Raw genomic sequence first — 11,195 nt, forward strand, 5'->3', positions numbered from 1 at the left:
GCTTCTGCCCAGCTACAGGCTTCTGGCCAGGTACATGCTTCTGCCCATTCACAGGCTTCTGGCCAGGTACAGGCTTCTGCCCATTCACAGGCGTCTGCCCAGTCATAGGTTTCTGCCCAGCTACAGGCTTCTGATCATTCACAGGCTTCTGCCCATTCACAGGCTTCTGGCCAGGTACAGGCTTCTGCCCATTCACAGGCTTCTGCCCAGTCACAGGTTTCTGCCCAGCTACAGGCTTCTGACCATTCACAGGCTTCTGTCCAGCTACAGGCTTCTGCCCAGCTACAGGCTTCTGCCAATTCACAGGCTTCTGCCCAGCTACAGGCTTCTGCCCAGCTACAGGCTTCTGCCCATTCACAGGCTTCTGTCCATTTACAGGCTTCTGTCCATTTACAGGCTTCTGCCCTTTCACAGGCTTCTGCCCAGCTACAGTTTTCTGCCCAGGTACAGGCTTCTGTCCATTCACAGGCTTCTGCCCAGCTACAGGCTTCTGCCCAGGTACAGGCTTCTGCCCATTCACAGGCTTCTGCCCATTCACAGGCTTCTGCCCAGGTACAGGCTTCTGTCCATTCACAGGCTTCTGCCCATTCACAGGCTTCTGCCCAGGTACAGGCTTCTGTCCATTCACAGGCTTCTGCCCAGCTACAGGCTTCTGGCCAGCTACAGGCTTCTGCCCATCCACAGGCTTCTGCCCAGCTATAGGCTTCTGCCCATTCACAGGCTTCTGACCAGCTACAGGCTTTTGCCCATTCACAGGCTTCTGGCCAGGTACAGGCTTCTGCCCATTCACAGGCTTCTGCCCATTCACAGGTTTCTGCCCAGCTACAGGCTTCTGACCATTCACAGGCTTCTGACCATTCACAGGCTTCTGCCCAGCTACAGGCTTTTGCCCAGCAACAGGATTTTGCCCATTCACCGGCTTCTGCCCAGCTACAGGCTTCTGCCCAGCTACAGGCTTCTGCCAATTCACAGGCTTCTGCCCAGCTACAGGCTTCTGCCCAGCTACAGGCTTCTGTCCATCTACAGGCTTCTGTCCATTTACAGGCTTCTGACCAGCTACAAGCTTCTGCCCAGCTACAGGCTTCTGCCCATTCACAGGCTTCTGCCCAGCTACAGGCTTCTGCCCATTCACAGGCTTCTGCCCATTCACAGGCTTCTGCCCAGCTACAGGCTTCTGCACAGCTACAGGCTTCTTCCCAGGTACAGGCTTCTGCCCATTCACAGGCTTCTGCCCAGCTACAGGCTTCTGCCCATTCACAGGCTTCTGCCCAGCTACAGTTTTCTGCCCAGGTACAGGCTTCTGTCCATTCACAGGCTTCTGCCCAGCTACAGGCTTCTGCCCATTCACAGGCTTCTGCCCAGCTACAGGCTTCTGCCCAGCTACAGGCTTCTGCCCATCCACAGGCTTCTGCCCAGCTACAGGCTTTTGCCCATTCACAGGCTTCTGGCCAGGTACAGGCTTCTGCCCATTCACAGGCTTCTGGCCAGGTACAGGCTTCTGCCCATTCACAGGCTTCTGCCCAGTCACAGGTTTCTGCCCAGCTATAGGCTTCTGACCATTCACAGGCTTCTGCCAATTCACAGGCTTCTGCCCAGCTACAGGCTTCTGCCCAGGTACAGGCTTCTGCCCATTCACAGGCTTCTGCCCAGCTACAGGCTTCTGCCCATTCACAGGCTTCTGACCAGCTACAGGCTTTTGCCCATTCACAGGCTTCTGGCCAGGTACAGGCTTCTGCCCATTCACAGGCTTCTGCCCATTCACAGGTTTCTGCCCAGCTACAGGCTTCTGACCATTCACAGGCTTCTGACCATTCACAGGCTTCTGACCATTCACAGGCTTCTGCCCAGCTACAGGCTTTTGCCCAGCAACAGGATTGTGCCCATTCACCGTCTTCTGCCCATTCACAGGCTTCTGCCCAGCTACAGGCTTTTGCCCATTCACAGGCTTCTGGCCAGGTACAGGCTTCTGCCCATTCACAGGCTTCTGGCCAGGTACAGGCTTCTGCCCATTCACAGGCTTCTGGCCAGGTACAGGCTTCTGCCCATTCACAGGCTTCTGCCCAGTCACAGGTTTCTGCTCAGCTACAGGCTTCTGACCATTCACAGGCTTCTGCCCATTCACAGGCTTCTGCCCAGCTACAGGCTTCTGCCCAGGTACAGGCTTCTGCCCATTCACAGGCTTCTGCCCAGCTACAGGCTTCTGCCCAGCTACAGGCTTCTGCCCAGCTACAGGTTTCTGCCCATTCACAGGCTTCTGCCCATTCACAGGCTTCTACCCATTCACAGGTTTCTTTCCAGCTACAGGCTTCTGCCCATTCACAGGCTTCTGCACAGCTATAGGCTTCTGCCCATTCACAGGCTTCTGACCAGCTACAGGCTTTTGCCCATTCACAGGCTTCTGGCCAGGTACAGGCTTCTGCCCATTCACAGGCTTCTGCCCATTCACAGGTTTCTGCCCAGCTACAGGCTTCTGACCATTCACAGGCTTCTGACCATTCACAGGCTTCTGACCATTCACAGGCTTCTGCCCAGCTACAGGCTTTTGCCCAGCAACAGGATTGTGCCCATTCACCGGCTTCTGCCCATTCACAGGCTTCTGCCCAGCTACAGGCTTTTGCCCATTCACAGGCTTCTGGCCAGGTACAGGCTTCTGCCCATTCACAGGCTTCTGGCCAGGTACAGGCTTCTGCCCATTCACAGGCTTCTGCCCAGTCACAGGTTTCTGCCCAGCTACAGGCTTCTGACCATTCACAGGCTTCTGCCCATTCACAGGCTTCTGCCCAGCTACAGGCTTCTGCCAATTCACAGGCTTCTGCCCAGCTACAGGCTTCTGCCCAGCTACAGGCTTCTGTCTATTTACAGGCTTCTGTCCATTTACAGGCTTCTGCCCAGCTACAGGCTTCTGCCCATTCACAGGCTTCTGCCCAGCTACAGGCTTCTGCACAGCTACAGGCTTCTGCCCATTCACAGGCTTCTGCCCAGCTACAGGCTTCTGCACAGCTACAGGCTTCTGCCCATTCACAGGCTTCTGCCCAGGTACAGGCTTCTGGCCATTCACAGGCTTCTGTCCAGCTACAGGTTTCTGCCCATTCACAGGCTTCTGCCCAGCTACAGTTTTCTGCCCAGGTACAGGCTTCTGTCCATTCACAGGCTTCTGTCCATTCACAGGCTTCTGCCCAGCTACAGGCTTCTGCCCAGCTACAGGCTTCTGCCCAGCTACAGTTTTCTGCCCAGGTACAGGCTTCTGTCCAGGTACAGGCTTCTGTCCATTCACAGGCTTCTGCCCAGCTACAGGCTTCTGCCCAGCTACAGGCTTCTGCCCATTCACAGGCTTCTGCCCAGCTACAGGCTTCTGCCCAGCTACAGGCTTCTGCCCAGCTACAGGCTTCTGCCCATTCACAGGCTTCTGCCCATTCACAGGCTTCTGCCCAACTACAGTTTTCTGCCCAGGTACAGGCTTCTGTCCATTCACAGGCTTCTGCCCAGCTACAGGCTTCTGCCCAGCTACAGGCTTCTGCCCATTCACAGGCTTCTGCCCAGCTACAGGCTTCTGCCCATTCACAGGCTTCTGCCCATTCACAGGCTTCTGCCCAGCTACAGGCTTTTGCCCATTCACAGGCTTCTGGCCAGGTACAGGCTTCTGCCCATTCACAGGCTTCTGGCCAGGTACAGGCTTCTGCCCATTCACAGGCTTCTGCCCAGTCACAGGTTTCTGCCCAGCTACAGGCTTCTGACCATTCACAGGCTTCTGCCCATTCACAGGCTTCTGCCCAGCTACAGGCTTCTGCCAATTCACAGGCTTCTGCCCAGCTACAGGCTTCTGCCCAGCTACAGGCTTCTGTCCATTTACAGGCTTCTGTCCATTTACAGGCTTCTGCCCAGCTACAGGCTTCTGCCCATTCACAGGCTTCTGCCCATTCACAGGCTTCTGCACAGCTACAGGCTTCTGCCCATTCACAGGCTTCTGCCCAGGTACAGGCTTCTGGCCATTCACAGGCTTCTGCCCAGCTACAGTTTTCTGCCCAGGTACAGGCTTCTGTCCATTCACAGGCTTCTGCCCAGCTACAGGCTTCTGCCCATTCACAGGCTTCTGCCCAGCTACAGGCTTCTGCCCATTCACAGGCTTCTGCCCAGCTACAGTTTTCTGCCCAGGTACAGGCTTCTGTCCATTCACAGGCTTCTGCCCAGCTACAGGCTTCTGCCCAGCTACAGGCTTCTGCCCATTCACATGCTTCTGCCCAGCTACAGGCTTCTGCCCATTCACAGGCTTCTGCCCAGCTACAGGCTTTTGCCAATTCACAGGCTTCTGGCCAGGTACAGGCTTCTGCCCATTCACAGGCTTCTGGCCAGGTACAGGCTTCTGCCCATTCTCAGGCTTCTGCCCAGTCACAGGTTTCTGCCCAGCTACAGGCTTCTGACCATTCACAGGCTTCTGCCCATTCACAGGCTTCTGCCCAGCTACAGGCTTCTGCCCAGCTACAAGCTTCTGCCCAGCTACAGGCTTCTGCCCATTCACAGGCTTCTGCCCAGCTACAGGCTTCTGCCCATTCACAGGCTTCTGCCCATTCAGAGGCTTCTGCCCAGCTACAGGCTTCTGCACAGCTACAGGCTTCTGCCCATTCACAGGCTTCTGCCCAGGTACAGGCTTCTGCCCATTCACAGGCTTCTGCCCAGCTACAGGCTTCTGCCCATTCACAGGCTTCTGCCCAACTACAGTTTTCTGCCCAGGTACAGGCTTCTGTCCATTCACAGGCTTCTGCCCAGCTACAGGCTTCTGCCCAGCTACAGGCTTCTGCCCATTCACAGGCTTCTGCCCAGCTACAGGCTTCTGCCCATTCACAGGCTTCTGCCCATTCACAGGCTTCTGCCCATTCACAGGCTTCTGGCCAGGTACAGGCTTCTGCCCATTCACAGGCTTCTGCCCAGCTACAGGCTTCTGCCCAGCTACAGTTTTCTGCCCAGGTACAGGCTTCTGTCCAGATACAGGCTTCTGTCCATTCACAGGCTTCTGCCCAGCTACAGGCTTCTGCCCAGCTACAGGCTTCTGCCCATTCACAGGCTTCTGCCCAGCTACAGGCTTCTGCCCAGCTACAGGCTTCTGCCCAGCTACAGGCTTCTGCCCATTCACAGGCTTCTGCCCATTCACAGGCTTCTGCCCAACTACAGTTTTCTGCCCAGGTACAGGCTTCTGTCCATTCACAGGCTTCTGCCCAGCTACAGGCTTCTGCCCAGCTACAGGCTTCTGCCCATTCACAGGCTTCTGCCCAGCTACAGGCTTCTGCCCATTCACAGGCTTCTGCCCATTCACAGGCTTCTGCCCAGCTACAGGCTTTTGCCCATTCACAGGCTTCTGGCCAGGTACAGGCTTCTGCCCATTCACAGGCTTCTGGCCAGGTACAGGCTTCTGCCCATTCACAGGCTTCTGCCCAGTCACAGGTTTCTGCCCAGCTACAGGCTTCTGACCATTCACAGGCTTCTGCCCATTCACAGGCTTCTGCCCAGCTACAGGCTTCTGCCAATTCACAGGCTTCTGCCCAGCTACAGGCTTCTGCCCAGCTACAGGCTTCTGTCCATTTACAGGCTTCTGTCCATTTACAGGCTTCTGCCCAGCTACAGGCTTCTGCCCATTCACAGGCTTCTGCCCATTCACAGGCTTCTGCACAGCTACAGGCTTCTGCCCATTCACAGGCTTCTGCCCAGGTACAGGCTTCTGGCCATTCACAGGCTTCTGCCCAGCTACAGTTTTCTGCCCAGGTACAGGCTTCTGTCCATTCACAGGCTTCTGCCCAGCTACAGGCTTCTGCCCATTCACAGGCTTCTGCCCAGCTACAGGCTTCTGCCCATTCACAGGCTTCTGCCCAGCTACAGTTTTCTGCCCAGGTACAGGCTTCTGTCCATTCACAGGCTTCTGCCCAGCTACAGGCTTCTGCCCAGCTACAGGCTTCTGCCCATTCACATGCTTCTGCCCAGCTACAGGCTTCTGCCCATTCACAGGCTTCTGCCCAGCTACAGGCTTTTGCCAATTCACAGGCTTCTGGCCAGGTACAGGCTTCTGCCCATTCACAGGCTTCTGGCCAGGTACAGGCTTCTGCCCATTCTCAGGCTTCTGCCCAGTCACAGGTTTCTGCCCAGCTACAGGCTTCTGACCATTCACAGGCTTCTGCCCATTCACAGGCTTCTGCCCAGCTACAGGCTTCTGCCCAGCTACAAGCTTCTGCCCAGCTACAGGCTTCTGCCCATTCACAGGCTTCTGCCCAGCTACAGGCTTCTGCCCATTCACAGGCTTCTGCCCATTCAGAGGCTTCTGCCCAGCTACAGGCTTCTGCACAGCTACAGGCTTCTGCCCATTCACAGGCTTCTGCCCAGGTACAGGCTTCTGCCCATTCACAGGCTTCTGCCCAGCTACAGGCTTCTGCCCATTCACAGGCTTCTGCCCAACTACAGTTTTCTGCCCAGGTACAGGCTTCTGTCCATTCACAGGCTTCTGCCCAGCTACAGGCTTCTGCCCAGCTACAGGCTTCTGCCCATTCACAGGCTTCTGCCCAGCTACAGGCTTCTGCCCATTCACAGGCTTCTGCCCATTCACAGGCTTCTGCCCATTCACAGGCTTCTGGCCAGGTACAGGCTTCTGCCCATTCACAGGCTTCTGGCCAGGTACAGGCTTCTGCCCATTCACAGGCTTCTGCCCAGTCACAGGTTTCTGCCCAGCTACAGGCTTCTGACCATTCACAGGCTTCTGCCCATTCACAGGCTTCTGCCCAGCTACAGGCTTCTGCCAATTCACAGGCTTCTGCCCAGCTACAGGCTTCTGCCCAGCTACAGGCTTCTGTCCATTTACAGGCTTCTGTCCATTTACAGGCTTCTGTCCATTTACAGGCTTCTGCCCAGCTACAGGCTTCTGCCCATTCACAGGCTTCTGCCCAGCTACAGGCTTCTGCACAGCTACAGGCTTCTGCCCATTCACAGGCTTCTGCCCAGGTACAGGCTTCTGGCCATTCACAGGCTTCTGTCCAGCTACAGGCTTCTGCCCATTCACAGGCTTCTGCCCAGCTACAGTTTTCTGCCCAGGTACAGGCTTCTGTCCATTCACAGGCTTCTGCCCAGCTACAGGCTTCTGCCCAGCTACAGGCTTCTGCCCAGCTACAGGCTTCTGCCCATTCACAGGCTTCTGCCCAGCTACAGAATTCTGCCCAGCTACAGGCTTCTGCCCAGCTACAGGTTTCTGCCCATTCACAGGCTTCTGCCCATTCACAGGCTTCTGCCCATTCACAGGCTTCTGCCCAGGTACAGGCTTCTGGCCATTCACAGGCTTCTGTCCAGCTACAGGCTTCTGCCCATTCACAGGCTTCTGCCCAGCTACAGTTTTCTGCCCAGGTACAGGCTTCTGTCCATTCACAGGCTTCTGCCCAGCTACAGGCTTCTGCCCAGCTACAGGCTTCTGCCCAGCTACAGGCTTCTGCCCATTCACAGGCTTCTGCCCAGCTACAGGCTTCTGTCCATTTACAGGCTTCTGTCCATTTACAGGCTTCTGCCCAGCTACAGGCTTCTGCCCATTCACAGGCTTCTGCCCAGCTACAGGCTTCTGCACAGCTACAGGCTTCTGCCCATTCACAGGCTTCTGCCCAGGTACAGGCTTCTGCCCATTCACAGGCTTCTGCCCAGCTACAGGCTTCTGCCCAGCTACAGGCTTCTGCCCATTCACAGGCTTCTGCCCAGCTACAGGCTTCTGTCCAGGTACAGGCTTCTGTCCATTCACAGGCTTCTGCCCAGCTACAGGCTTCTGCCCAGCTACAGGCTTCTGCCCATTCACAGGCTTCTGCCCATTCACAGGCTTCTGCCCAGCTACAGACTTCTGCCCAGCTACAGGTTTCTGCCCATTCACAGGCTTCTGCCCATTCACAGGCTTCTACCCATTCACAGGTTTCTTTCCAGCTACAGGCTTCTGCCCATTCACAGGCTTCTGCCCAGCTATAGGCTTCTGCCCATTCACAGGCTTCTGCCCAGCTACAGGCTTCTGCCAATTCACAGGCTTCTGCCCAGCTACAGGCTTCTGTCCATTTACAGGCTTCTGTCCATTTACAGGCTTCTGACCAGCTACAAGCTTCTGCCCAGCTACAGGCTTCTGTCCATTCACAGGCTTCTGCCCAGCTACAGGCTTCTGCCCATTCACAGGCTTCTGCCCATTCACAGGCTTCTGCCCAGCTACAGGCTTCTGCACAGCTACAGGCTTCTGCCCATTCACAGGCTTCTGCCCAGGTACAGGCTTCTGCCCAGGTACAGGCTTCTGCCCATTCACAGGCTTCTGCCCAGCTACAGTTTTCTGCCCAGGTACAGGCTTCTGTCCATTCACAGGCTTCTGCCCAGCTACAGGCTTCTGCCAATTCACAGGCTTCTGCCCAGCTACAGGCTTCTGCCCAGCTACAGGCTTCTGCCCATTGACAGGCTTCTGCCCATTCACAGGCTTCTGCCCAGCTACAGGCTTTTGCCAATTCACAGGCTTCTGGCCAGGTACAGGCTTCTGCCCATTCACAGGCTTCTGGCCAGGTACAGGCTTCTGCCCATTCACAGGCTTCTGCCCAGTCACAGGTTTCTGCCCAGCTACAGGCTTCTGACCATTCACAGGCTTCTGCCCATTCACAGGCTTCTGCCCAGCTACAGGCTTCTGCCCAGCTACAAGCTTCTGCCCATTCACAGGCTTCTGCCCAACTACAGTTTTCTGCCCAGGTACAGGCTTCTGTCCATTCACAGGCTTCTGCCCAGCTACAGGCTTCTGCCCAGCTACAGGCTTCTGCCCATTCACAGGCTTCTGCCCAGCTACAGGCTTCTGCCCATTCACAGGCTTCTGCCCAGCTACAGGCTTCTGCCCATTCACAGGCTTCTGCCCATTCACAGGCTTCTGCCCATTCACAGGCTTCTGGCCAGGTACAGGCTTCTGCCCATTCACAGGCTTCTGCCCAGTCACAGGTTTCTGCCCAGCTACAGGCTTCTGACCATTCACAGGCTTCTGCCCATTCACAGGCTTCTGCCCAGCTACAGGCTTCTGCCAATTCACAGGCTTCTGCCCAGCTACAGGCTTCTGCCCAGCTACAGGCTTCTGCCCAGCTACAGGCTTCTGCCCAGCTACAGGTTTCTGCCCAGCTACAGGTTTCTGCCCATTCACAGGCTTCTGCCCATTCACAGGCTTCTACCCATTCACAGGTTTCTTTCCAGCTACAGGCTTCTGCCCATTCACAGGCTTCTGCCCAGCTATAGGCTTCTGCCCATTCACAGGCTTCTGCCCAGCTACAGGCTTCTGCCAATTCACAGGCTTCTGCCCAGCTACAGGCTTCTGTCCATTTACAGGCTTCTGTCCATTTACAGGCTTCTGACCAGCTACAAGCTTCTGCCCAGCTACAGGCTTCTGCCCATTCACAGGCTTCTGCCCAGCTACAGGCTTCTGCCCATTCACAGGCTTCTGCCCATTCACAGGCTTCTGCCCAGCTACAGGCTTCTGCACAGCTACAGGCTTCTGCCCATTCACAGGCTTCTGCCCAGGTACAGGCTTCTGCCCAGGTACAGGCTTCTGCCCATTCACAGGCTTCTGCCCAGCTACAGTTTTCTGCCCAGGTACAGGCTTCTGTCCATTCACAGGCTTCTGCCCAGCTACAGGCTTCTGCCCAGCTACAGGCTTCTGCCCATTCACAGGCTTCTGCCCAGCTACAGGCTTCTGCCCAGCTACAGGCTTCTGCCCATTCACAGGCTTCTGCCCATTCACAGGCTTCTGCCCATTCACAGGCTTCTGCCCAGCTACAGGCTTTTGCCCATTCACAGGCTTCTGCCCAGCTACAGGCTTCTGCCCATTCACAGGCTTCTGCCCAGCTACAGGCTTCTGCCCAGCTACAGGCTTCTGTCCAGCTACAGGCTTCTGCCCATTCACAGGCTTCTGCCCATTCACAGGCTTCTGCCCATTCACAGGCTTCTGCCCAGCTACAGGCTTCTGCCCATTCACAGGCTTCTGTCCAGCCACTAAAAAATAAAGTTTGAATTCACAAGCCACTTTTAGGAACAAGAGACTTTTAGAGTGATCTCAGTTCTCAGCTGATTTGTTTGTGTGTTCAGAAGTCACAGTCCATGTCCACAGGATTCACCAGTGTTGAGTTTCTATACACTATAGAGATGCAAGTTTAGCCTCCCACACTTTAAAGTGAATTGGCTCAGTGTCTGTGGTGAACAATTTCCCCAAATCAGTGGGTTCAGTTTGCTGCATGCAGAACTGTTCATGGTTCACAGGTCTTGGCTTGGCTTACCATCCAGTGGACTCACAGAAATGCAAGGTACAAAACCTCATCTCTTTGTTTTTGGACACTGTTCTGTTCTATCAGCAAAGCTTAGCCAAAAGTTTTGGACTTTGCTCTACCCAGCCACAGGATTCTGCCCATTCACAGGCCTCTGCCCGTTCACAGGCTTCTGCCCATTCACAGGCTTCTGCCCAGCTACAGGCTTCTGCCCATTCACAGGCTTCTGCCCAGCTACAGGCTTCTGCCCAGCTACAGGCTTCTGCCCATTCACAGGCTTCTGCCCATTCACAGGCTTCTGCCCATTCACAGGTCTTGGCTTGGCTTACCATCCAGTGGACTCACCTCATCTCTTTCGGCTCTTTCAGACAAAGCTTAGCCAAAAGTTTTTGGACTTTATCATTTAGCCAAAAGTTTTTGGACGCTGCTCTATCAGCCGTGTAGCTCTGCCGTGTAGCTCAAAATTGGCCTTGCTCCCTCCGGGTGGGTAGATGGCGCTCTCTCCCCATCATTCTTAAAGGTTGCGCTGGGCAGCACGAGGCGTCTGTGAGCGCATGTATCGAAACCTAGCCGCTGTGCTTTCCTCTGAGCGCTCTAGCCGCTCAGGCAATGATTCATTCAGCAGCAGCTTGAAAAAAGGGGTGACTGACTTCACACATGTCAGAGGAGGCGTGTGCTCGACCGCATCCTTCTAGGGTCGCGGAAGCCACTGGTGATGGTGACGCACAAAAGGGGAGGATAATCAAATTGGGAGAAAAAATGGATAAAAATCAGAAAAAAACTAATATTTCTCTGTCAACCAAAGCTTGGCCAAAAGTTTTTGAAATTTCTCAATTAGCCAAAGTGTTCCACCCTTCAGCCAAACATTTTGGACTTTAGCATTTAGCCAAAAGTTTTTGGACATTGCTATATCACACAAAA

This window comes from Astyanax mexicanus, chromosome 16 (assembly GCF_023375975.1).
Source record: "Astyanax mexicanus isolate ESR-SI-001 chromosome 16, AstMex3_surface, whole genome shotgun sequence".
NCBI classification, from domain to species: Eukaryota; Metazoa; Chordata; class Actinopteri; order Characiformes; family Acestrorhamphidae; genus Astyanax; species Astyanax mexicanus.